At 38.0% G+C, this 27,368-nt stretch overlaps 1 long non-coding RNA gene across 4 annotated transcripts in view; it reads left to right on the top strand.

Moving 5' to 3' along the window:
• The window catches only part of LOC122215818, a 314,991-nt gene extending 291,136 nt beyond the window's left edge, over positions 1 to 23,855 (top strand). For 2 of the 4 annotated variants that reach the window (XR_006200555.1, XR_006200554.1), the window contains 2 exons: positions 12,680 to 12,739; positions 23,396 to 23,855. This is a non-coding gene — a long non-coding RNA (uncharacterized LOC122215818). Of the gene's footprint in view, positions 1 to 12,679; positions 12,740 to 19,298; positions 19,630 to 23,395 lie in introns of those variants that run through there. The other 2 variants (XR_006200556.1, XR_006200557.1) reach the window with 2 other exon arrangements.
• The last annotated feature ends 3,513 nt before the right edge of the window (positions 23,856 to 27,368 follow it).

Here is a 27,368-nt window from a genome sequence, read left to right on the forward strand (position 1 = left end):
CTCAGAGCCTGGAGCCTGCTTCCGACTCTGTGTCTCCCTCTCTCTCTGCCCCTCCCCCATTCATGCTCTGTCTCTCTCTGTCTCAAAAATAAATAAACGTTAAAAAAATTTTAAAAAATAAATAAATAAAATTATAAAACTTTGAGAATAAAACATAAAATTATTTTTGTGATTTTTGGCTAAGCAAAGATTGCTTACAACATAAAAAAAACCATGAACTATTAGAGGAAAAACTGGGTAAATTGGACTGCATCAATTTTTTTTTTCTAAAAAGCTCTTTAAAAGGCATTTGAGAAGACTAAAAGGCAAACCACAGAGTGAGGAAATACTTATGACACATGCATATCAGACAAAAGACTTGTATCCAGAATGTACAAAAACCCCTTGCAACCCAATAAGAAGACACATAACCTAATAAAATATGGGCAAAAATTTAAATAGAGTTTTCACTAAAGAAGATATGCAAATCACCAATAAGCACATGAAAAGATACTCACTATCCTTAGTCATTAGGGAAATGCAAACTAAAACCACAAAGAGATACCAGTACGGACTGCTGGGCAAAAGGGAGCCAGAGCATCCTGATTTAACTTCTGGAGGGTTTCTTCTCGCATTTTAACAGGAAGTCTTTTCAATTTTCAAGGGCAAATGTAAGCAGGAATCATTAACAAGCCAACCCAAAGGGGGAGAGAGCATACATGATTTCATTAGACCAATTTAAAAAAATGGTAATTCTAAAGATGCTGGTTTTCATCTTTCCCATAATGAACTTGGGAGGCATAGGATATTCAGGTTGTGTGCCATTTTGGGCTGGGATAATGGGCTCCCCTGGGTCCTGCCTCAGTGATGCTGCCTTGCTCTGTCAGGCAGGGAAACAAATGACACGACTTGCATCCCTAGCTTTGTCATATCCATGCCTGAAGATGATTTTATGTAGGTGCTTCTGGAAATATGGGGATTTAAGTTCCACTACTCCAATAATTGTCCCGAGAAGTGGGATTTTGTGAGGTTGAGAGGAGAGAGAAGATGAAGGCTATTACTAAATAAATGTCCCGATTCTGCTGTTGGGATAGATACATCATATCCCAGCTGTCACCAGTCACCACTAAATGAGCATGCGTTTGTCATGCTTCATTTAGCAGGCTTTCAGGACTGGCTGAGCTCGAGCCTGGCCAAGATTATAGACTATTTAAAGTCTCTAAACCAGAGTTCATAATAAATCCCCCCACAAAGCCAGAGCCAGTGGTGAAGGGAGCCAGGTTATTGCAGAGATTTGTGAAAGGAATAAAGGTAGGATCAATACTGTAGAAAAGGACTAGGGAAAGGAAAGAAGGCAGACCTCTTGGAGGTCTTTAATCTGCATGGATTTTTCTATGCCTCACTAGCTGCAGGCAAATCACCATCATCAACTCCATAATCATCGTCAACAACAACACTAAAGGTAATGGAAACTGTAAGTGTCCAAGGAACTGGGAGGTGTTTCTGCAAGAGGGGCTGGGGCAGGAAGTAAAAGAGCCAGTGTTGAGTCTTGGCATTGTTACAACTCTACTAGTATATAAGCATATATGCCCACAGTTGAAGAAAAGAAGCCGTGACATGGCAAAGGTGTGGTCCTTCCCTTGCAATCATTTAGAACGTGTAGGTACCTATAGCAAAAGCTAAAAAAATATGTGTATCAAGCAGCTGATCTCATGTTGAATGGCCTTCTGAGCAGTGTGAGTTAGGAGAAACCCTCATCTCAAAGCTGTCCTCTCTTACCTGCCTTGTGATGTGGATGTTAACACCAAAAAAGATGTACAGAATCAAAAAATGGAAGGAAGTACTAGGGTGCCTGCTAAAGAATGTGGATGGATACCAGGTTCTGTTCTGTGAAGCAGGAGGGAAGGTAGGTAGAAACTGATGGTGTAGGAGGACCTGGGACAAAGCTAGGGACTGGGGATTTTCAAAACCAAGTCATTAGGGAGGAAGAGCCATAATAGAGAGAGGGGTGTGTGAGTAATGTATAAGCCATAAAACGCCAGGAGAAGATGATGTGAGGTGTATCTGGAGAGGTGGGTGTAGACCAGATCATGAAAGGGTTTCACATCCATGCTATGGAGTTTCAAATTCTTGCTGAAGATAATGGAGAGACATGGGAGAGTCTTAAGACATTGGAGAATCTTAAGAGTGCTATAAGGAGATTATTGTACTTACAGAATGGAGAATGAGTTGGAAGGGAGCAAAGCTAAAGGCAGAGAGCTTGGTGGAGATGCCTACATTGGTCCAGACCAATGATGATGAACTGACCTCCTGAAGATACAGAGGTGGAGAAATGGAGGAAAAAGTGAATGGATTCCACAAATCGGTATTGGCATGGACTTGTGATTAGTTGACTAGTTACTGTGTTTCCTTGCTTTGCTGTTTGAAGTTTGACTGACCGTGCAAGATCTCAGCCCCAACTCACTCTCATTCATGGGAAGTCTAATACTTCTTGCTTAGGTCTCCATTTGTTGATACATCCAAGAATCTTTAGGGAGCATCCTCATGCATCTCCCCCTTGAATTTGAAACACTATGGTACCATTATGAGAAGCTGGATCATCTAATCTAGGAGGATCTGTTATGGCACTGGTGTTACCTCCAGTACCAGAGGCCTGGGAATTGCAGATAAAATGTGCTCAAGAAAGATTATCCTGCCTCCATGGCTGCAGCTACTGTCACATTTGTGTGATCTCCTGTTGTGTCTAAAGCATTGTGAGTACTTGGTCTATCACAACCATTGGTGCACACCCCTGCTGGGGCTACAGTGATTTTTTTCTTAGTCTTTCACAAACCCCAGCAGTATTTTGCTCAGCAAAGAATATACCTGACAGAATTGTCATGAACTCCCAACATTAAATTTATTTAGATCCAATCACATTGTTTCTTCCTTAGGGTGTCAGATTGTCCCATGAAGTGGGATGGAAGGGTCTCCATTCTCTGCCATCTTAAGAGATAAGAGCCACCATTTCTGTACAACACCAATGTCCTAGGTCAAGTTCCCAGAAGCTCACCCTGAGGTGATGATTGCTGTGAAAATGATTTATTTAAAAAGTACTTCTAGAGGAAAAATAGAGCAGGGAAGAAGGAAGAAGTCAAGCAAGGATGCAATTTCAGGCCAAGCCTCAGTTTCAGCCTAATCCTACAGGGAGCTATGGTGTGTAAGTAACACCTCAGAATTCTCCTTGACTCAAGGCAAGGAGTTGGGCTCTCCTACTTGTTGCACAAGGTCTATGCCAGGGGATGTAAACTACCAGGCACTTCCTGATCTCTGCTAGTGATGTGGGCAGAGAAGCTTCAGTAGCCAAAGGACAGTCCTGCAGATGTTTGCAGGTATGCACCTTAGGCTACAGCACAGAAAGCTGAGAGATGGGAACACAGGGATGGTGAAAGGTACCTGAGGGGAACTCCAAGGAATACCAGCCATGCTCAAACTATACCTGGTTTCGTGCATGAAGTGGTCCACCCCCATATTTTTGTGATCTCTTGATGCTTTTATAATTGGTGAGTCATTTCATTCATTGAATTTGGGGTTTTTGTCATGTCCATTTTTTTTCTATCCTAAAGTCTTTGAACTTGAAGGGAGAAGGTGTGGGATTCTTCTCCTTGATTCCCAAAAGCCCTGGATTCTTTATGTAAATTTTCCTATCACCTTCAATCTCTACATTTCATTATTGTCTCTCTCCTACAAGTCCACCATTTTTGTTTCCACTTCATCAGAGGTTCTGTTACCATTAAATTTGGGAATGAGGAAAGATCCAGAATGATACCCAGGATTTTTACTTCATCTACTGAGTCTCTGAGCACTGGCTTCTCTGGGCTTCTTGCAGCAGGCACTTTCCCTGACTCATGCAGCTCGCAGGGCAACAGACTGACTTGTTGGGAAATACTCTTGGGCTTCCTGAAGAGCATGAAAAAGCTCTAAATGAACTTCAGAGAGGACCTTCAGCCCACATCCTTTTCTGAAACTAGAGATATAAAGGACACTCAGGTATATTTGTTCTAAGGTGCACAGTTCCTACAATCATAGAGTGGTAAAGCTCTATCAGAACTATGGAGTTGTTTAGTTATATCCTTTATATCACAAAGGAAGAAACTAAAGCCCAGAGACTGAGTGACCCATGCACTGGTTGCAAGACCAATGCTAGAATCAAAGTTTTATGGTTTCTAATAAAGTAAATACAGAGTAAATACATGACTAAATATAAAATGAAAATGCCTATTAAAACTCTAGATTTTATTGCCCCCAATTCACCATTTTATTCCATTCCTCCACTCTTTCTTGAAAATCTTTGGGACTTTTTAATTTGATTTCTGTTTCTGTCTTATTGGACAAAAACCATTGTCTAAAAATATTGAGTTATTTTATGTTATTTGTAGTTGACAGTCAATCTATAAATATTTACAGCCCTCTTGACCCCAAAGAGTTCAAAGAACTCTTTCTAGGAAAGTTGAGGCAAAATGCAAGCACATACCTAAGTAAATATGATGACAACAAAAATACATCTTTCTGGCTGTAGTCTTCCCACACATACAATAACCCTAGCTCAGGAACCAGATGTACTACCTAGGTTCTATCCCCAATAGTTCCAGCTCCACCACTGCTTAGCTCTGTGGCCTTGGCAAGTTATTTAGTCTTTCTAACTAGAAGTTTCTGCAAAATGGGCATAATGACAGTCTTCCTTATAGAGTTGTGTAGTGACAATAATTCATGTTACATGTAAAGTCCTTAGCACGATACCTGGAATAACAAGCATCCTACTAATGGTTATTATTATAACTGATTGTATTCTACATTTTTCATTACTGATATTTAATTGATACTTCATAAAATTCATTATTTTGAAGTATACAATTCAGTCCTGCTTACAATATTTTGGAAAGTTTTACAATCTTCATTACTCTCTAACTCCAGAACATTTCCATCATCTGTATGAAAGCTACCATGCCCTTTAATACTGGTTCCCATTCTTCCATTCCCCCAGCCCCTGGCAATGACTGTTTTGCCTTCTGTATTTAGAGATTTGCCTATTCTAGACATTGCGTATGAGTGGAATTATACATTATATTGCCTTTTGTGTCTGGCTTCTTTAAATTAACATTATGTGCCCAAGTGTCATTCATGTTGTACTGTGTATCAGTACTTCTTTCCTATTTTATGGCAAAATAATATTCCATTATATGGATATATCACATTTTGTTTAACCATTCATCAACTTATAGACATTTTGGTTATTTCTCTTTTTGGCTATTATGAATAATGCTGCTATGAATATTCCTATATGAGTGTTTGTGTATGTATATATTTTCAGTTCTCTTGAGTATATCCCTAAGAGTGGAAATACTGGATCGTGTGCTAATTATATGGCTCATGTTTTAAAGAACTGAAAAACTGTTTTTCAAAATTGTTGCACCATCTTACATTTCTACCAATTTATTCATATCCTTTCAACATTTGTTATTATCTGTTCTTTTGGTTATAGCCATTCTAATATATGTGAAGTGGCATCATATTACATTTTGATTTGCATTTCTTTAATGATTAATGATGTTGAGCATCTTTTCATGTCCTTGATGGCCATTTGTGTGTCTTCTTTGGAAAACTGTCTATTCAAATCCTTTGCCCATTTTTAAATGGGGTTTATTTTTCTTTTTATGGTTGAATTATAAGAATTTGACACATCTTATTGGGTATTAATTTGCAAACACAAAGTTGCAAACACAAAGGAGTAAATATATACAAATTCCTGATTTTGTGAATTTATATTCTAATGGAGGTATAGATAACCAAAACAAAACAGCACAAAACAAGAAAACAAATAGTAAACAAGTAAATGAGCAAGAAAAATGTCTGAGACTAGTAAATGTTATAAAAGTAAGAAAATGGGGGCTATAACAGTGACAGCCACAATGGAGACAACATAAAATATGGTGGAAAGAGAAAGATACACTTCCAGCTTTCAGTTGAAACCTATAGCAATAGAATGAATCTACCACAGGAAGATAAGCTACTAATGAAAAGATGTACCATGATTTCAGTAACACAGGCAAAAAAAAGAAAGCCATACTCCAAAATAAAGTGTAACCCATAGCTAAAAGTGGCCATTTTAGCTTAGTCACATTGCTTGTAGAACTTTTGATCAACTTGGCCCTAAATCTGCAATTCTATCACAATGTGTAATTTTTGCCCAAGATTCCTTTCATATGTTATTAGGAGGAAAAATTTGCCCTGATATATTTTGGGGAAAAAAATATTTTACTTCCTGAATTTAGGGCCCCATACAGTGCTTTTTCCAGTTTATCGTTAAGTATATATTTATTAAGCATACACAATTCAAGGCTAGTCCCTACCAGTTTACAATAATGAGGCCAAAAGGCAAGTATAACTTTAACTTATCCTCTTTATTAAGGAAATAGATGGCATGGGAAGAAAAATCAAGCATTCAAAAATGCAAGAGCTAAGTTCTGTGCTCCTAATGTTGAACTTCCTTTGAATCATTTTCCAAAGCAAATCCATAAAATATGAGGTGACCATATTTCCTATTTGCAAACAATGCATAAAACATAAAGTAACAAGCACAATATTCACATTTTAAAATGCAATTTGGATTGTAGTGCTCCCTTGCTTGTTTTCGAGCCAGCTGCCAGAGGATATGAATAACAAGATCAGAAAAATCCAATAAAGGCTAAGTGTGCTTGTGGGTAATTTCCCCATCATCTGGGTGTAGTTCCACTAAGATGAGGAACGGATACCTGAAACCACTGCACACATTTCACTAGAATCTAAGAAAGAAGAAAAAAAAAAAAGACCCTCTGTTCAAAAATCCAATGTAATGCAGCTTGAACTATTCAACCAAGCATCCAACAACACCTTATTATGAAGGCTGATGCTTTTACTAAATTGATTCAGAGTAGAAATTCAAGACTAGAAGTTAGCAAAAATGCCTCCAGAATAACTTAAATATGGAAAATAGTATTTATTATTGGTAGCTATTAGACATCAACTTTTTAAACAGCTATTTATTGGATACATACCAAGTACCAGATACCATTTTTAGATGCTGGAACACAAAGATAAGAAAAAAAAGACAGAACTTTATTCTTAATAAGGCTTACATTCTAGTGGAAGACACACGTGATAAAGAAAGAAATAAACAAGAGAACTTTGGGATATAACAAATGCTACAAAAAAAGATAATGGGGTTATGTATAATGGTAGGAAGGGTTAAATGGGGACAGAATCAAATAAGGTGATTAGCAAAGATCTCTGTAAGATTATGAAATGTGACTTGAGACTTGAAAAACTAAGTTTGGATAAAATATTTCATGTTATATTTTTGTATATCCTAAGTGTGTGTGTTGTTTAACCTCTGTTACAACTAAAGAAGGAATTATAGTTTGTGTTGTTTTTCACTACTTTTCTCACCTCACTTTTACTACTTTGCATATCTAACAAGGTTTGAATCAATTATTATAGGAAGAATATTAGCATATTAAAATAATTTCCGCATTTGTATGTCTAATATTTTACAAACAGTAACTATTATAACCACTACTGTACTGTTTCAATATTTAAAGGATTTGGTTGCTTACTTTATGTATCAGTTAGCTATTACCACAGTAATGCTGTGTAACAAACTATCTCAAAAGTCAGTGTTTAAAACAATTATTTATTCTAGTTTACATATCTGTGGATAGGCTGATCAAGGATTGACTTTGGGCTTGGCTCACAGCTACATAGTGGATACAGGTCTACTCTGTGTGTTTCTTATTTTCCTTAAACGAGTGGCTACCTGAGGAAGGGTTCTTTTCATGTAGAAATGTAGAATTGCAAAGAGACCAACACCAGCCCTGAAGCACATGTTAAGCATCTGCTTGTGTCACATGTACTAACATTCCATTGAGCAAAGAAAGTCACATAGCCAAGCCCTATGTCAAGTGGTGGGAGCTACACCCTGCCCATGCATGTGGCCCAAAGAAGTCTCATTGCTAAGCCCAACATCAATGGAGCACAGAAGTAACCTCTCCCTTGCAGTTAAAAGGAGGAAGTAAATATTGCCACACAACAGCCTAGTTTACTATACCTTTCATTCAGCAACTAAACTATATTCAAAATATTGTGTTATGTGCTGTGGGATATACACATTTTAAATAGAAGCACATGCTATGTACAAAGAAACTCATTTAAGTATGCTTATTTGAGTCAACACAAGGTAGCAATTTATAAGTATATTTTTTGAGAATCAGAGAAAAGATTTTGGGCATTCAGAGAAGCATGAAATTATGTGTATTCTTCATCTTATACTGTATTTCCAATATAGAAGATCTTAGGTTGAAAAAAATGTACACACACCATTTCTACACATAAACAAACAAACTGATACATATACGATACATTGTATTGAATGTTGACCATATGTATTATCTTCCATATTTATAGAAAATGCTGTCAGTATCCCATCCATTTCTCCTTGCCACTTACCTTCTGGTAATTACCAATGGCTTTGCATTGCAAGAACCTGCAGCCCTATGTCTAAAGGCTTTTTCTTCTCTCCGGTGCATGTGTGTCTTGTGCATGGGATTGGCGAGATGAGCCATGGAGTTAAAGCCCTAGTAGCTGCCCTCAACCAGAGATGGGGCAGACTTGATGGGAAAATACCTCAACTCCTTGACCCCTGGCTCATTAAGAGTTCCCCAGCAAAGTGGAGCCCTTGGCTTCCACAGTGGTACCTGATTTAACACATCCTCCACTGGCTTCTTTCCCTTCTGTCTCACTTCTCCAGTCCTTACCAGTGTGCTTCATAGGATCATCTCCCAAATAAATTCATTACCACTGTACTTGGATCCTTGATTCAAAGTATACTTCTGGGTAATACAAACTAAGATCATGAAATAACTCAATTTGAAGTAGAAATGTCAGATTGAAACCAAAAAACCTTGAAGCCATCAATGCTTGACTTGGTATCTGGCTGGAGCTTTTAATCTGTGCTTAATTTATGTTTAAAAAGCAGCAGTTTCCATCTTTCTAGAACACATTATATGCATTATCTAGCAACACAATTCAAGTTAAATTTGCATCCAAGTAAGGTTACACACCTCCAGCTGAAGGAATTGGGGATCAGTTCTTATGTAAACAGTTCATTCAACATAAGGACCTGGTAAAAACCAGAATGATGCATCCAATATCTGATCATTTCTTCCTAACCACTATTCATTCTACCAACACTTAGTGTTAATTTACTACATGAACTTTCTATTCTACTTTCTCGAGATTAAATATGAAATTTAGGCCTGGTGCCTCCTGTCCTCTAAATATTTATAATCCAGTTAAGAGTCAGGCATGGAAGAAGATAATGAAAATTAAACTGTAATATAAACTATGGCAAATGCCATAATTAAGGAATAAACAAACTGCTCTCTGCATTCACCCCACTCTGAAGTGGGATTTGCTAACAAGTAATTTCAGATAAACATTCAAGTATAGGTTGGAAGAGATATTTGAAAAGAGAGACCAGCCACTGCTAAAAATATAACATTTAGTTTAAAATAAAGAAATATATAGTTTAATTTTTTTCCAGAAAATACTCTCTCTCTCTCTCTCTCTCTTTTTCTCTTTATTTATTTATTTTTTTTATTTTTACAAATGCTGCAGCATTGGACCAACTTTGTGAAATCTGGATCGGGAAGAATTTTGTCTAGGAAACAGAATTGTTTTTGTAATATTTTATACTACTATATTCAGGATCAGGAAGTCAGTTGCACAGATGCTGGAGGACAAAGGGTCCAAAGAGGAAAGTGGTGTCTCACCTGGTAGCAGGAGACCAGCAGCACCCCTGGGCTGCAGAGACTTGGGGGATGTTGACTTTGAGGCATGTTGCGGCAGAAGCCAGAGATAAGAGGTGCCCTCCTTTCCACCACTCCCCCATTTCCAAACTCTCACCCAGTCTCCCATTTGGGGCACCCCTTGGGAAAGTGCTGTATTGGGAGCCTGGGAAACATAGCAGGTGAGGGGGAGCCCCACTGCCCTGGGAGCTGAGTTAGGGCACAGGTGGGGAAGGTACTGGAGGGCAGCACAGCACATGACTGGAACAGGAACTAAGTTTCACATCTAGATGATCACACGCTTTCTCTGCAAATAGAAAATAATGCTTACTCTTGGGGAAAATATATATATATATATGTGTGTGTATATATATACGTATATATATACACACACATGTGTGTATATATATGTGTATATATATACACATATATATACACGTATACATATATATATATATATATACACACACACACACACACACATTTATGTATAGTCTGAAATCCTGAGATTGGCGTTGTAACGTCCATGAGAAGTGAAGAAATAACTATGTATTGCTTGAAATTCACACTGTAGCTTATCAGCAAGCGAAAATGATGCTTCATCTTTCCCAAGGACATTTTAAAAATACATGTAAGTGCTTTCACATCTTTACGTCTTGGTGTTTAGATCCAGTTTATATTTTGAATAGACATTGTGCTACCCTTCTGGGAAGCTGCCTTGTTCCTATCTCAATCCTTTCTTTTCTGCTATTTCTTTTGCTAGTTAATTACCTGTCAAACCCATGCAGGATTTAGCCCCTCCTCCCATTCCCCTGCGCACTCTGAAATAATTGTTTTTCTTAACTTACAGTAGCAATGCAGGGAGGTTAGGAGTGGGAGGGATGTTCAAAAGAAACTGCTGTTTAAAGGAGGATCCAGAAACAGAAAATTGGTCACCAGAAATTGCTGAGTACCTGTATATGCTCAACACTAGCTTTGTGCTTATGTGGCTATAAGGTATTTTGTTATGTAAGTTATAATCTCACTGCCTCCTCCCTCCCTCCCTTCCTTCCTTCCTTCCTTCTTTCCTTCCTTCCTTCCTTCCTTCTTTCCTTCCTTCCTTCCTTCCTTCTCTCCCTTCCCTCCTTCTCTCCCTTCCTTCCTTCCTTTCTTCCTTCCTTCCTTCCTCCCATCCTCCCTCCCTCCCTCCCTTCCTCCCTCCCTTCCTGCCTCCATCCTTCCTCCTTTCCTTCCTTCTTCTCTCCATTCCTTCTCTCCGTTCCTTCCTTCCTTTCCTTCCTTCCTTCCTTCCATCCATCATCCCTCCCTCCCTTCCTCCCTCCTTCCTTCTCTCCCTCCTCACTTCCTTCTTTCCTGTTTGTTCCTTCTTTAGTACCCTACAACTCTCTGTTAAGTATTTGAGATCATGAATATATAATCTAGTTAGAGAAACACGTGAAATGATTAGAGAACAATAGAAAACATACCAAGGTGGTAATAATTTAACCAATATAACTAAGGAAAAAGAAAGGGAAAGGGCATGGCTGTCTGGGCAGCAGTAATCAGATTTCACACACCCTCTAGGATGGGAAGTGAACCTGGAAGATTAGAGAAGTTGGACAGACAGGAAGGAGAAGGGAGAGTAAGGCAGAGCAAAGGCACATTGGGTAGAGTCACAGGAGTAGGAAAGAAGAGGTGAGGATAGAAAGGGAGACAAGAGTCACAGAACCCTTCTGTCCAGCTGTCCCCTTGCCTGTCCTTACATTTATTGAGTCAGTCAGTCTGTATACTAGCCAGTGACCGTTCAGTGAAGTTTCATGATCTCTAGGTCATCTACATGAGTGAAAGATTATTCTTACTTATTTTTTCTGCATTCTTCATAATTTTATCCCCAGTTTTCTTGCAAACACCTACATGCAAAGCACATTTCCATGGTTGGCACAAATGTAGTCACAAATTCACACAGAATCATGTGTTTACCTCTGTCACCCCAGGAAAAGCAGGAAGTTCATGAACAATGCACCAGCTCAACTAGACACAATTACCAGGTCAAAAAGAGGGGGAAAAAGTTACATTTTTAATAATAATAGTCACAAAAAAAGAGGAAGGAGAGAAATGCATTTTTAATGTAATATAGCTGTCTCTAAACTATTGAAATCAAGGTCTAATATGACCTTGAAATGAGTCTTGTCAACACTTCTTTTTCATCTGCTCAGCTTTTCTAGCTCTGGCTGCTTGAGAATCTTTCTGGAACAAAGCTTTTATGTTTCATTCTGGGGCTGGAGTACCTGACTCTGTTTGTCATCATTTTACAAAGAAGTATACTATATATTCAGATTCTAAGTGTAGAAGATTGTGCTCTCACACTGTGATCAAGAATCTTAAATGACATCTTGGGGCGTATGGCTGGCTCAGTTGGAGGAGCGTGCAACTCTTGATCTCAGGGTCATGAGTCGAGCCCCACGCTGGGGGTAGAGATTACTGAAATAAAACTTAAAAAAAAAAAACAAGAATCTTCAATGACATCTCAAATTAAACTGAAGTTTTCATCTAAGTTTCTCTATTGATAAGTTAACAAACACCAAGCAAACATTTTTAGGCCTACACCTAGATATAATCTTACTTTTAACTTTATCTACAATAGCGTGTACTTTATTTTATTTTTATTTTTTTTCAAAAAGAAATCATTCATTTTGTATCCCTTTATAGGTACTTATTGACTTGTAGCATGGGTGACAATGGGTGAGAATGGAAATCCCATTCAGAGCCACCGAGGAGAGTATTTGCTTAGGCTTACTAACTTGCTAAGTCCTTCCTATCTGCCAGCCTGATAGTGACCATTGTTCATATCTTCATCCTAGCAAAATTGCAAATTACTGCTTGGAAGAGACCTTCAGGAAAGTACATTAAATATTAAATCTGTAAGTACCAACCTACTTACTTGTGTACTTGATTTAATTTTGCCTCCTTCTTTTGCTCAGTGTGGTGATTAAGAGCATGGGCCCTGGAACCCGATTTTTCCTATGTGAATCCATGACACCAATTACCAAATATGATGGCTTGAGCAAGTTCTTTAAATTCTCTTTACCTCCATTTTCCTTACATAAAGCACTGATAATAATAATGTTTACACTGTAGTATTGTTATTTGGAATAAACAGGATAATAAAGGTAAAGACAAACAGAAGTACTTGGCTTATAATAAGCACTCAATAAATGCTAGTCTATTCTTTTTCTAGTCATTAATTACCCCCATTCCACCTCACCCTTGGGTTGAACATCATTTACATGATTTTCTAATGACTGTTTCCAAAGCATGTTATCATGCAAAATAGATCAAATGAGCTCTATTTAATGATTTAATTAATTAATCATTTAGGCTGTATTTAAATTAAGTCCTAGACATTTTTATCTAAGATATATTAATTTGCCTGGCCTATTTCCTAGGCTCTTGTGAATAAAGGATGCTTGAATGAAATACACCCTTTATTCTTATCCCAAATTATCCTGATGAGAGGCTCTTTGAAATGGCATCCTCTCAGGAAATTCAAATAATTTTGAAAACAAACAAACAAGCAAAACCCAGGCCCTTTGGCTGCATTCTACATGATAATTAAATGGAGCTTGAGTAATCTTATATTGACTTAGGAGGTGTTGGCACCTTTTGACTTCTTCAATGTCCATCTCAGGTTCTTGTTCAAACCAAACTGTGGTTTTTAAACTCTGGGGAATCCAATCAAAATGAGTGAAAGTAGAAGAGAAGCAACAGATTATTATGCTTTGTGGGTTGTGGATGCGGATTTTCTTTCCCTTTTTTTTTTTCTTTTTGGTAATGAATTCAAAACATTTATGATTTGCCAAGATTATGTTTTTTGGAACTGGAGAAGTAACACAATGTAACAGAAATAATATTCCAATCCACTGACTTTCCTCCATGATGGCATTTTGGAAAGCAAAAGGAGGGACTTCTTTCTGATTCATTCCTTTTTTTTTTTTTTTTTTTTTTTTTTTTTTTAAGAAACAAAGTGAAGGAGATTTGTATCCCTTTAATTTTCTGGGCCGTGGCTCTTGACTTTCATCTTATTGCATATAACAGTTAAAATGTAATAAGTCTCATTGAAAAGCATTTTTTTCCCTAAAGATTTCTCTTGAGGAAGATACAGAGAAGGCTATTTCTACTTCTTTGTTTAGGGAATGAAAGATGTTTTCATTCATATACCTGACTCAAACTTTCCACTGAAAATACTATTTGGAAGACATATTCTTTATTTCAGTACCATCCTTCTTGATGAGGTATTCAGGGTGGTTGCAAATAGTTCTATAATAAAGAGAAGGATGTGAATTTATGTGTAGGAAGAGTGTTGAAAAAAAAGGGTACAAAGAAACAAAAGAGAAATGTTCTTTTTTGCTATAAAAAGGACAGAAGGTGGGTGGTAGATGAGAAGCTTCCATTCTAAAATGTTAAAATAGTATATTTTCTGCTCTTTTAAAGCACTGAGTTCTTAACTTCTTCCAAAATGGGGCTATAATCCAGGCCAATCATAACTCATGAATCACAGATAATTTACTGCATCTCAGACTGTCCAGTTTTCCTTGCACACTTTAGCCAAAGGGAAGCAAAATTCCTAGGTCACATTGCTCCTGCCCATTTGGAGATGATGTAAAATTTAATGCTACGTCCTCAGACTTCCTGGGCGATTACTATCACCATCCTCTTTTTGAACAGAATTTAGTGTAGAACAGCCCAAACCAGAGAATGTCTGAAGTGCCTACATTGATCAAAGTCATTATTAAGGATTTAGAGGAACCATTTGTTTTAGGAAAGCAAAGTATGAACATTCAGATTTCATACTTGAAATGACTGAAATACACAGAAATTATGGGGTTCATATGAGATCCCTCCTCTTATTAGAGATGATGTCATGGGCTATAAGTAAAAAGAGATATGGAAAGGTGGGTATCTACAGTGCTCCTTTCTCAACACATAATTATTGAAGTGACAATGTTTCTTTGTCCTTTTGGTACAGCATTGGAAAGAGTTATACAAAACCCTCTTTATATTTTTTTATTTTATATTATAAATTTTATTTATAATTATTTATATTATATTTTTTATATTATTTCTTGACAATACTACTAAATACTACTTAGCCATATGGAGCTTTTTCTTGAGCTAGTATTTTTTATTGTATACATACATCTTCACAGATATGTTTGTTTATTTACTGCTTCCTACCATTTTGAAGATACTAAGAGCAGAGAAATACTTTAATATATTTTTATACTCTAATATATTTTTACCCCTTATCTATAGTTAGTTCTAGTATGGGCAAGTATTTATTGATTGCTCAGTTTATTTTTTTATGTTTATTTATTTTTGAGAGAGAGAGAGTGAGAGAGAGAGAGAGAGCAGGTGGGTGAGGAGCAGAAAGAGAGGGAGACACAGAATCCGAAGCAGTCTCTAGACTGAGCAGTCAGCACAGAGCCTGATGTGGGGCTCAAACCCACGAACTGTGAGATCATGACTTGAGCTGAAGTTGGACGCTTAACCAACTGAGCTACCCAGGTGCCCCTTGATTGCTCAGTTTATAAAGTTGAGATGAGCAGAGAGAAGGATCACTGGACTGTTTAAGGTTCAAGTTGTATGGCTATATCTTGTGATTGGTGGACTTCCACCTAAGGCAGTTCACAAAGTAGGTAAACTTCTAGCCCATAGAGTAACTGGCAGATCAAATTGGATAACATATATAGAAATGCTTCATTAACTGCACTTCTTCATTTTCTTCACCCTATGTGCATTATATCCACATTTGGTCTTCACTAATTTCTCAAAGATTGAGTTAAATCAATTGAATTTGTTATTCTGTGGGTAGAAGGGGAAATGTAAAAAGTAAGGTATACCCTGAACTCTGGGAATGAGTAACATGGTACAGTGAATGAATGTAAGATATCACAAATGGAAGTAGGAGTTGATTTTGACTATACAACCTGCATCTTTAGCATAACAGTGTAGGTGTTGGAAAAAAAAAAAAAAGAAGAAGAAGAAGGAGATGCCTGGGTGGCTCAGTTGGGTAAGTGTCCTACTTCAGCTCAGATCATGATCTCGTGGTTCACGAGTTCGAGCCCTGCATCGGGCTCTGTGCTGACAGTTCAGAGCCAGGAGACCACTTCAGATGCATGTCTCTCCCTCTCTCTCTGCTCCTCCCCCGTTCATGTTCTGTCTCTCTGTCTTTTTCTCAAAAATAAATAAAATACATTAAAAAGATAAAAGAAAACAACAACAAATCACACCTGTTGTTCTCTTTCACCTCATATGGAGTTATCCTCTGTGAGGTAGATACTGCTTGCTTGTAATGAGGAATATCTAGACAATCTGGACAAGAAGAGCACATATAGGCTTTTGAGGAATTCCTAGAGAGGCTGATCACCATGGTTCCCCTTGGTTATTACCCAAGTTCCCTCACAAAGAAAGCAACGATGGTCACCTGATTTATGGAGTCCATTGGAAGAACAGAATCATAACTATTTTTAACACGTGTTGAATGACTATATTTTAGGATTGCTCTTCTTGTTTTGGGATGTCACCTCACATTTTAAAATGATGCTTTATTTTTTCATTGAGATATTCCTTCCTTCGTGCAGGTCCAGGCCTCATTCACATTGTGTGTAATATGCCAGAACAAACAGATAAATCATCCCCAGCCAGAACAATGTAATGCTAGGTTACTGTCATTTTGCCCTGAGTGCTGAAATCCTGCCACTTTCAGAGTCGTTACCCTATAATGTTATTTCAGTGAAGAAATAATAGCACTTTTCTCTATCTCTTAAAAATATCTTCTGGCATTTTCCAGGGCATTAATCATAAAATCTGTGTTTAATAAAAGGAGAAATGGGAAATAATAGGAAATGAATTAGATTTCAAGCAGCACTAACGGGAACTGTGAATGCACAGTATGTTGGGAGATAAAGGTTTTGGGTTTTTGACATGTTAAAATGAAGACTTTTAATAGTGAGATATTTTTCTACTTCTTTGGGATAGGAAATGTTGAATAAAGGTGAGTGAGATATATTCCATTTCTTTTTATATTTTAGTGCTTTTTCACATAGTTATTTCCTTTAAATTATGCATCTAAAAATAAAAATAGGATTGTGTCTTCAGTAGTTAAAATGAGACTCTGATGGCTTGAAAATAGTGAGCGGAAGGTCATTATTGATTTAATTAACTTTTACAGGAAGAAAATTATTCAATTATTACAGTTTTTCGTGGGCCGAATTTCTATATACTTGATGTAAAGGCAGATTACTAACAATAAGGATAAAATGAGATACTGAGTGCTCTAATTTTAAATACATACCATTGAGAAACTCTAATGTATAAGAAGAGGGAACATTAGTTTTAGAAGAGAAAAGTTGATAATAATCTAAATCTCACTACGTAACTTGAAATCTAATAATCTAACAAGATGCCTTTTGAACTTCGTCCCCAGAAAAAAAAAAGAAATCTAGTAATCTAATTAGAAACATAATGAATTGAATGACATTTCCATGATGATACTGTACAGCAGTTGAAATGAATAAGCTAGATCAATGTAGAGCTGTGCAGATCAATCTTAAAAACACAACTTTAGGTGCACAAATAAAATTACAATGTGATAGCAGTGATGTAAATTTTACAAACACAACGTAATGTTGTGTATGGATATTCATATATATGTAGTAAATTCGAAAACATGGCTGAGAAAGACACACCAACTTGTTCCTTGGGACAGCCTCCAAAGGAAGAGTAGGGAGGGAGTATGGGGCTTCAATTATTTGGGTAACACTTTATTTCTTTACAAAAATAGAGGAAAATCTGCAGTGAATGTGGAAAAACCTCTCTTAGATGAGGATAGAGGGTACATGGTTGTGTCATTCTCTTCCTTTCACTGTGTGTTTGAATTATAATGTTTGAGGAAAAAGTCTTATCTGTGACCTGAGGGTCTTACAGCCTACTATGATGAGGATAGCAGGTTTTGTGGACATGAATGGCTTGTTCGGTATTAGATGTTCAGTAATATGTGTAAAGGCCCTCAAAGGGATGGTCATAACCTGAGGGAGCCAGGAAAGACTTTGCATTCCATGAATTCTGCATCTAGTTGCTAGAGCTGGAATGTCCCCTATGAAATGCAGCAGCTTTCAATCTGGGGACACGGGGGTGAGGCATCATTCTGCTCCTAAATGATTATACTGCATACATTTGAGTGAGAAGTCCGCTTTCATCATATACAAGAGCAAGGAATTTCAAGAAAAGCAATGTACATGGGGTGCCTGGGTGGCTCAACTGGTCAAGCGTCCAACTTCAGCTCAGGTCATGATCTCGCAGTTCACGAGTTTGAGCCCTGCTTCGAGCTCTGTGCTGACAATTCAGAGCCTGGAGCCTGCTTCGGATTCTGTGTCTCCCTCTCTCTCTGCCCCTTCCGCTTGTGCTCTGTCTCTGTGTCTCTCTCTCTCTCAAAAATAAATAAAAACATTGAAAAACATTAAAAAAAAGCCACCTACAAATATTATGGGGATGTCAATCTTGAACCAACATGGAGAAGGTGACAGAAGCAAGACGAAACACAATTGCTCTGTTAACCACGGTTTTCATTTCTTTTCTTTATGTGGATGAGCTTCACTGACCAGGTTTGATCTGTAACCTGGACATCTGCCAGTCATTTAAAGGGACTCCCTAAGGATCACAGGATGAAAATGGCCATTTCAAGTTGAAAGCTGTGCATACATGGATGGCTGTTGAGAAATGAAAAATTTCATAGAACCCCAGAACGTTAGTGTTAGGATTCAGAGTTCAGTTAAATCACTCTTCTTCCAGGTAAGGAAATCGAGTCTCTAGAGTGACTGTGTGACTTACCAGACATCCACAGAGGAAGAACAAAGCCTAGGAACCTGATGATTTCCTTAGGAGCTGAGTGACCTGCACACTACTGCAAGAAATTGTTCCATTACAAAACTTCAGAGATGATTGTTTGGGATTCTCTCTCTTTTATTCCAAGCTCAAAAAGTAAGAAAAAAAAAATCTGTTGAAAATCCCACAGGAACTGAAATTGCTGAAGACAACTAGCTCTTTAATTATGATGTGCAGTGAGCTGCTTTTACGTTTCGCTTATCTCTGAAGTTGGATTGCCCAGTACATCTGAATGCTCCCTGACAGGTCCCTGTGATTTATATCAGCTCACAAAATTAAAAAAATGCAGACTTGCAGCTCTAATTTGCCAGAATCCTTAAGATCTCTTTTATCATGCCCTGCTGCCTGGATGGAAAGCAGCATTCTCTTTAGTGACAATCTGCTCTAATCATTTTTTATTCAGGTGGCAGGCAGGGTTCAGGCAAAACATGAAAGAGAGTGATTGGAGCACAGTGTCTTCAGATGGCTTAAACCGCATCACTCAGGCAATTTTGATCCCTTTTTATTTAGCCACATTTAAACAGGTTTCTTTTACAGCTCAGGAGACCAGAACCACTGCACGGGATATAAATAAGGTGCATCGGAAAAGAGCATGGCATTTGGAGAATGGAGTTCCTTCCTTCTTGATGTGTGTGACCTTGTGTTTCTAAATCTCTCTGAGTCCTCATCTCCTCATGTATGAAAAAGGGAATAAAAACATGTACTCATCATTGGATTATTCTTAAGGGGAAATGAGCTTTGAGAATTACAAAAGTGCTTCATATATTTTAAAGTGTTACACAAATGTTTCTTATACCCATTTTCTGTGTGAGTTTTAAAAACTTGGCATCTTGTGTAGAAATCGGTTAAAAACCAGACATGCTAAAAATTTCCCCAGTAAATATCTAACTGCTCATGTCCTCTCTGAGTTATTAAAAAAAAATAAATTCAGAGTCTGGTTAGTATTCTTAGTAGCATTCTGTGTTGTGCTGTTCTGAAAGGTAAACATAGGGCAAATTGTGTAAAAAGCAATGGTCTTATTTACTACAGGTTTCTGGAGAGGAGAGAGAAATGGTTTCTTTGCTGCAAAACTACAGCAATTTATTTTACTTTACGAGAAAAAAATCAATGAAAGAAGAAGACAGCTACTGGGACCACCAGAAAGAAATTCAAAATGGTAGTTGGTTTGGGAGTCTTTGCTGGTTTAGAGAAAGCCTCCATCTTTTAATGATATAACCCTCTCCTAGGGGTCTGGGATCCCAGGATGAGCTCCATGTGACAACATAAGTTCTTCCACTCAGCCAGTTGCCTTTTCTTCTTCTTTGGTTTAACTTACAAATATTAAGGTGGGATTTAATGAATGAGTTACTTGCAGTGGCACGGTCACCCACAATTGCCCACTCTGGTGAACTCCAAGCTGCCTGGTGTGACCTCCAAGAACGTTCAATGTATTTTCATTCCATTCAAATACTTGTGTGTGCTCCTCACCAAAGGTAAGATCCTTGTGATGGAAACCACAATCGAATATTGTCTCCTCATTTTTAGGGAAATAGTGCCTGAATCAGAGATAATTGTATAAACTACTACCGGATTAATATTGCTTTGCCAGTTGGGACCTATGGGGCAACGAATCATAAGTCCAACTTAACCTCCAAACACCTTACTGTTGCCATTTTTTCCTAATGCCTAAAATTTCCATGGGTTCATTGAGAAACTGTTTATAACTACAAACTTTATACTAGACAGAGTGCTAATGCTAATTATAGAAAGGTAATACTCATTCCTGTAGGATATGGTGTTTCTCTCTTAAAAGTCTTCTTAATGATATATGTACATTTTAATGGCTGAGGGCATTAGACCCCACAAAAATGATACTTCATTTGGGTCCCAAGGATTGATTTGTTTGATATGGTCATATTCTTGCCCTCCCTTTCTTCATTGGAGTAAAGGAGGAAGAATGGAAGAGAGGATATTAATCACTGAATTACTGTCTAATGTGGACACCAGAGAGGGGGCATTGAGTAGCTGGAGAATACGATGAACATTCTGAGGCCACCAAAGTAGACTAAAGGGCCAGTTGCAGAGGTAAAGCTCAGGATTGCTTGTTTAGGATCCTGTCCTGAGCTGAACACAGTGGACTATAAATTGGAAGGGAATTCAAGCTGCATCAAAGCCCCAAGCCACGCAGGCCCATGACCTGGGACATGCGAGGTGGCTGTAGCCTTGTTTCTCAAAGTGCAAGCCCTGCACCAGTAGCATGATCATCATCTGAGAGCTTGTTAGAAATGCAGAATCTCAAACCCACCAGGCCTCCTGAATCACAACCTGTATTTCAAAAAGATTCTCATATGATTCTTAGGCTCTTTATGTTTTTAAAAAGGATGAGCTAGTGAATTTAATAACAGGGAACCAGCATAGAGAGTGTATTGTATTTCTTCTCAAGCTATCTGAAGGCTAGGTTAAACTGGGCATTCTTTAATATCTCTTTTTAACAAGCTTTTTTAAAAAAATGTTTATTTATTTATTTTTGAGGGGGGAGGGTCAGAGACAGAGGGAGAAAGAATTCCAAGCAGGCTCCAGGCTGTCAGCACAGAGCGCATTGCAGGGCGAAATCCCACAAACTGCAAGATCATGACCTGAGCTGAAATCAAGAATTGGATGCTCAACTGACTGAGCCATCCACGTTCCCAAACAAGGTCAACAAAGGAAAAGAGCCTCTTTATCAAGTGTAGTGGATAAAGAAATAAAAAAGGATGGAGTCCAAATAGTTTTAATTTTATCACACCCCTGCTCTCCCAGCCATGTTTCTAAGACAGCATATTTTAGTGGTCTGGACATTGTCTACCCAGGATAAATAGGACCTGTGTTAGAGGTGACAGTTGCAATGCCTGCTAGATAATGACTTGGGTCTTCAGGACTTACTAACAAGCTATTTGGAGGAGGTTGGAGGAGCAGGTTTTGATCACAAGGCATCTTCTAATGGGATGGCAATGATATAGTAATCACAGCAGCCCCAGTTCACCCCCTCCATAACCCCCTCTCTCATTCCCCAGCATCTTGGCCTACCATCCACTGGTCTGCCTCCTCTAGTGTTTTCACATCAGACATAGGGTTTTGTCATTGAGTTAAGGAAACCCCATGTAGTATCTGTTAGTATTTAACTATTATTAAATGCCAATAAGAAAAACTACATATCTAATTATGATGATAAAAGTGATTTCTCTTGCTTAGGGAGACACCATGTCAAAAACACAAGGAATTTGAAACATACTTATATTCAGGTCTTGTTTACCAGGAGTAGATCATCCACACCTTGGTTATTCAAAAGAGTGTATATTAAACCAAAACGTACTTAAAGGAATGTGTATTCCACTTTGTTCAAAAGTAGGAAAATTTACCTGTTGGGATGGGCCCTGGGTGTTGTATGGAAACCAATTTGACAATAAATTCATATTAAAAAAAAAAAAGAAAAAAAAGTTGGAAAATCTAAACAATATCCTATAGAAAATTTCCTTAAACATGGTCACATTTCCTAACACAAAGTCCACTCCTGTCAGATTGATGAGAAACTATTAACTACTGGCCTTCAGAATTCAAACAGCAAGAAACAACAAGAAAAACCTATAAAGCTGTTGGATTTATATAAATAAATATGATACATATATTAGGTTGAACAACAGGTAAGTTTCATATGGCTCAAGCTACTGGAGATGGAATCAATATTCTTAAATCAGGATCCCCCTGTGAATTGCGAATTTTGAGCTCACTTATTAAACATTTATAAAGCACCTAATAGTGACAGGGATTGAACTAAATGTTTATACTCGGACTTGAATAAGGTCTGGTCTCTGCAAATACATGCTTATCAATCATGATATTTCAAATTCAGTTGTCCCTCACTATATGAACCCCTGTTAATCTCACTACTTGCTATCCCAAGCTCAGAAATGGAAAACATTAGGATAGTCAGAGTATCCTACTCAGTAAAGGAAAACAGTGCTACCATTTACATCTGGATTCTACTGATATGTAACTGTTCTTCTATCTCCCTGACCCTAGATCCAGCTAAGATAGCTTTCAAGTTAAAATTCCAATTAAAATCTTGTGGTAGCTCCCTACTCAATAAATATTGATTGAGTTTTGTTCCAATACCCATAATTTTATGTAATTATGTTAAATGGGAAAATTCCTCTTTACAAAGTAGAAAATCCTTATGACATAGAGAGACATTCCTAATCAGTCCCAGGAAAATAACTATTTATTATCCACTACGTTTCCCAACACACGGTTGAGAAAATAATTGTTTTCCCCTTCATCCCGAGGCTCATGAGAATATTCCCCTGAGAACAAGCATTGTGTCTTTTACTTTTCAGCATATGTCCATGGTAAATGGGCTGGTAAAGCGATGAGCACACTTTCCAGGATTAGAGTCAGAGAATAACATCTTTGGAACTGGAACATATAGAGTCCTCAACTTGCAGATAAAAAGCAAAGTTCTGAAATTTGACTTGCTAAGGGATATAGGTTAAATTAATGCAATAACTCAAATAATTCTAAGACTCAAAATTCTCACTTTGGTGCCTTTCCAAAGATCATGACTGATACATTGGCAGACCAATGGTTGGAAAAATTCAAGACCCCTGTGTGTATTACAGGTCAGTGATGATGTAGACATACCAGTTCTCATGAAACACAACCAGTCATCTGAGGGACCTGACTTGAAGCCCCAGAGACAATAAATATACAAATGGACAATGACCAGACTATATATGACAACAGAACTCTGACCTACAACCTCTGCAGCAACTCATCGTGGAAGCCAAACCAGCCTGAAACAGTCCTGGTCTATGACTGCCAGCTTCCTTGATTTTGGTCCCTGCTTTCAACTCAGAACCAAAAAGAACAAGCCAAATATGCTCCCTAAATCAATCACAAAAGATGCCCTCTTCAGCTTAGGCTGACTCCAGCTTCCCCATACCAATAGCCTCCAGTCAGGGCACACATGAAGCCTTCCCTTTGTTTGTACCTCCCCTGCCTGCCTTAAGTCTCTGCCAAGAGGACGAGGGCTCACCCTCTTGCTATAGCAAGCTCTGAATAAATAGGCTGTATTCATTATCTTTGGATGGTCGTCTTTTATTTCTGCATTTGTCACTCCCTCCTCATCTTCAATCCAGGGCCTCCAACTCCTGATGGGAAAGTTATTCTCTCTTCTCAATGAAGAGAATAATGAAAGACCGGTCATTTCCTCTCTCAATACACAGGCTGATCCAAGCTTTTCATTGACTTGAATTTTTATTAGCTGCCCTTTTGAGGTAGTTTCCATCACTTCTTTCCAGATTGGAACCCATATCCATATCCACCATGTAGCTGCTCTAGTTGGTGGTACTCTCGGAAATGAGCAGTGTCAGTTTTCCTTTCATATTGTAACCTTGTAGAGCCCACATGTACTCATAAAGCATGGTGTATATTGCCTGGTCATGTAGTAATTACTGTTATTAGTGTTATCATTATCATGTGAGCATATATAAAATAATTGAAGCAGTAAAAATTTAATTTTAATGCTTCTGCTGGGCTTTATTTATTTTGTTTTTAGTTTGTTTCTGGATGGATGGATGGATGGATGGATGGATTCCATCTCTACCCCCAACTGAGTTTTGTCAAAATCAAGACTCTGAGATGAATAGTCATGTACACTTCCAACTGAGCCAGCCACGTACCCCACTTTAGCTTTATTTTAAAGCAATATTTTATCTATATGTTTCCATGGGTTGTGCCCAGCCTTGCAAATACGTATTTCCCTACTGAATGAGGCCAAGTAAAAGTGAATGCTTAGCAACAGGTAATGTTGATTAGCCTCTGGATTGCAATAAAATGTAAGTAGGATCCCAAAGTATTTACAACAGATAGAAATACTATGATTACAAATAAACTTTTCAACAGAAAACATTAGAATCTTAGCCCTGGAGTCATTTTATCTCTTTTAAGTACCTCAGGACTAAGTAAAATGAAGCTGAAGGCTATTCAGGATTATTTACCTCAGACTTGATAAATCTCTTAAGAATGAACTTGGACTTTGAACTACTCTATGTCAACCTTAACCACACCATATGATTTAAGTATTTGTTAAACGTGATAAAAGGGTCATCTCAGGAGTATCCTCAGCTCGGGGAAAGCACAGAGGCTGCTATTCAGTCTTTAAAATCAGACTAATTTGCCTATTTCATAACATTTATAGGAAGTCTGTTTCTCCCATTTGTGTTATCTATTCATTTGTTCATGTATCCAAATGTCCACTCTTTACTAAGCACCATGCTAAATGCTTAGAATATATTATTTAACATGACCTGATCCTTATCTTCAGTTGGGGGATTTAAGTACATAAAAAAAAAAAAGAGCCAAAAGTGTAAATGTGTCTTCCCTCCTCTCTATTCCATCTCCCCAACTGAAGATTCTTGCTTACCAGTCATCTTCACATCTCTTAGTAAAGCAAAAGGGAAAATAAATCCGAATAATGTAGATATGTTACATTGATCATCATAATAAAGATCTGTGTTGTAGATGAAGAGAGAGAGAAGAAAAACCAGGTAGGCTAGGTCTGGGAAAGTTTTTGGGAGAGAGTTTTGGGGAAGGAAGAGAGAAACGAAGCAAAGAGACAGCTTTTATTATTCCTGTGTTGTTGTTGTTGTTGTTTTTTCAGCATCTCTCAGGCATGAAACAGATATTGAAAATAAGAGATTTAGCTAAAGAAAATATTTTAAAAGTTCTTTACTTTAAATATACCCACTGGTACCCCTGGTATTTTTGAAAGAGAGTAACATTTTGAGTGGCCCTCAACAGTTTTCTTTAAGTAGTACTATACAGAAACTGGGCCATATGGAACCCCAGTTATGTTCCAGTCAAGTGAGTAAGTGAGCAATTATTATCCAGGGATATAAGTGCTCTGATAAGGGAGATAAAAGGTGCTATAGCATAAGATAGGGAAGGCATCTAGTGCATGAAGGAAGGATTCTCAGAGAAATAATATCTAGGCTGAGCTGTGAAAAATGAGATATCCAGAAAAACCCAGACATGGTAGGAGATCAGGCAGTAGAGTCAGAGAAGCAGTAGGATTGCAAAGAACTCACCATTATTCATAATGACTGGAATAGAGTGTGTATAGGAATAGGGGGAAACATAACCTTGGGAATGGCATTTTCTTATTCTCTGATGAGATCCGGAATGTAACCTGAGGTTTCCTTTCACAAGCTCCCTTTCTGCCCTTGTAACATACATCTCCTCAATGGGATTGCAGTTGAACTGTCTTGAGTGGTTAGTCATTGCCTAGTTTTTAATCTACAGGACCCAAGGCAATATAGTCCATGAAGTAAGCAAATAAATTAGTTGGTCAGTTATCACTTATTATATCTACTATGTACCAGACCCTCCACATATATAATTTTTAATCCTTATCATGACCCTAAAAAGTAAGGTTTTATTTGTCTTACTCAAGGGATGAAAATATCAAGGCTTGGAGTCCATTAATTTGTGTAAGATCACACATCAAAGTGGACACAGAAGCTGTACTGTTCTTCACTTTACTAGACTGCTCTTAACTGCTATAGACACTCATGGTCTTCATTTAGGGTCCAGTACAGGGTCCAGTACAAATGCTACCCTTTCTCATACACTCTGCATAGCAAACCTTCCTCTGTCTCGCCCAGCCCTTTGCCACTTGACTTGTTCAATCACATCTAGCATCACTTGACAAAAGTAAGGATATTAGGAGTTAGACTTTGCCACTCACACATTTTATGACCTTGGAAATATTATATTAATCTCCCTAAGACTCTGTCCCTCATCTGTAAAATAGGGATTGAGTGGGTACCTATTTCATGGGTTGTAATTAGAATTATATGAGCTTACTTAGGAGAAGAGGAGATTTACACCTGATGTCTAGTCAGCCAGCAATGTGTTTTCAATTCCCTTTGTGGACTTTGTCAACCTCAACCTTACTCTAAACTTTCTCAGACTCAGACTTTTGTCTTTTTTTAACAGGAACTTTGCCCCCATTATCATATCCACACAGTGTACCATTAGAGATGGCCCTGGATTCTTAAATTAACAAAATGCCAACTGGTTAACCCTATTTGCATGTGTATGTGACTCTACACCATCATCATATGACATTTTATTTATTTAAAAAATATTTTAAGTTTATATGTTTATTTTGAAGAAGAGGGAGAGAGTGCATTGCAAGCAGGGGAGGGGCAGAGAGAGAGAGAAAAAGAGATAATCCCAAGCAGGCTCCACACTGTCAGTGCAGAGCTCAGTGCAGGGCTAGATCCCATGAACTATGAGATCATGACCTGAGCTGAAACCACGAGTCAGGGCCTTAACCCACTGAGCCACCCAGCAGCTTAATAGTATGACATTTAAAAAAACATTCAAGGGGTGCCTGGGTGGCTCAGTCGGTTGTGGGGCCGACTTCGGCTCAGGTCATGGTCTCGCGGTCCGTGAGTTTGAGCCCCGCGTCGGGCTCTGTGCTGACAGCTCAGAGCCTGGAGCCTGTTTCAGATTCTGTGTCTCCCTCTCTCTGACCCTCTCCCATTCATGCTCTGTCTCTCTCTGTCTGAAAAATAAATAAATATT

Source organism: Panthera leo, chromosome A3 (genome assembly GCF_018350215.1).
Source record: "Panthera leo isolate Ple1 chromosome A3, P.leo_Ple1_pat1.1, whole genome shotgun sequence".
Classification (NCBI taxonomy): Eukaryota; Metazoa; Chordata; class Mammalia; order Carnivora; family Felidae; genus Panthera; species Panthera leo.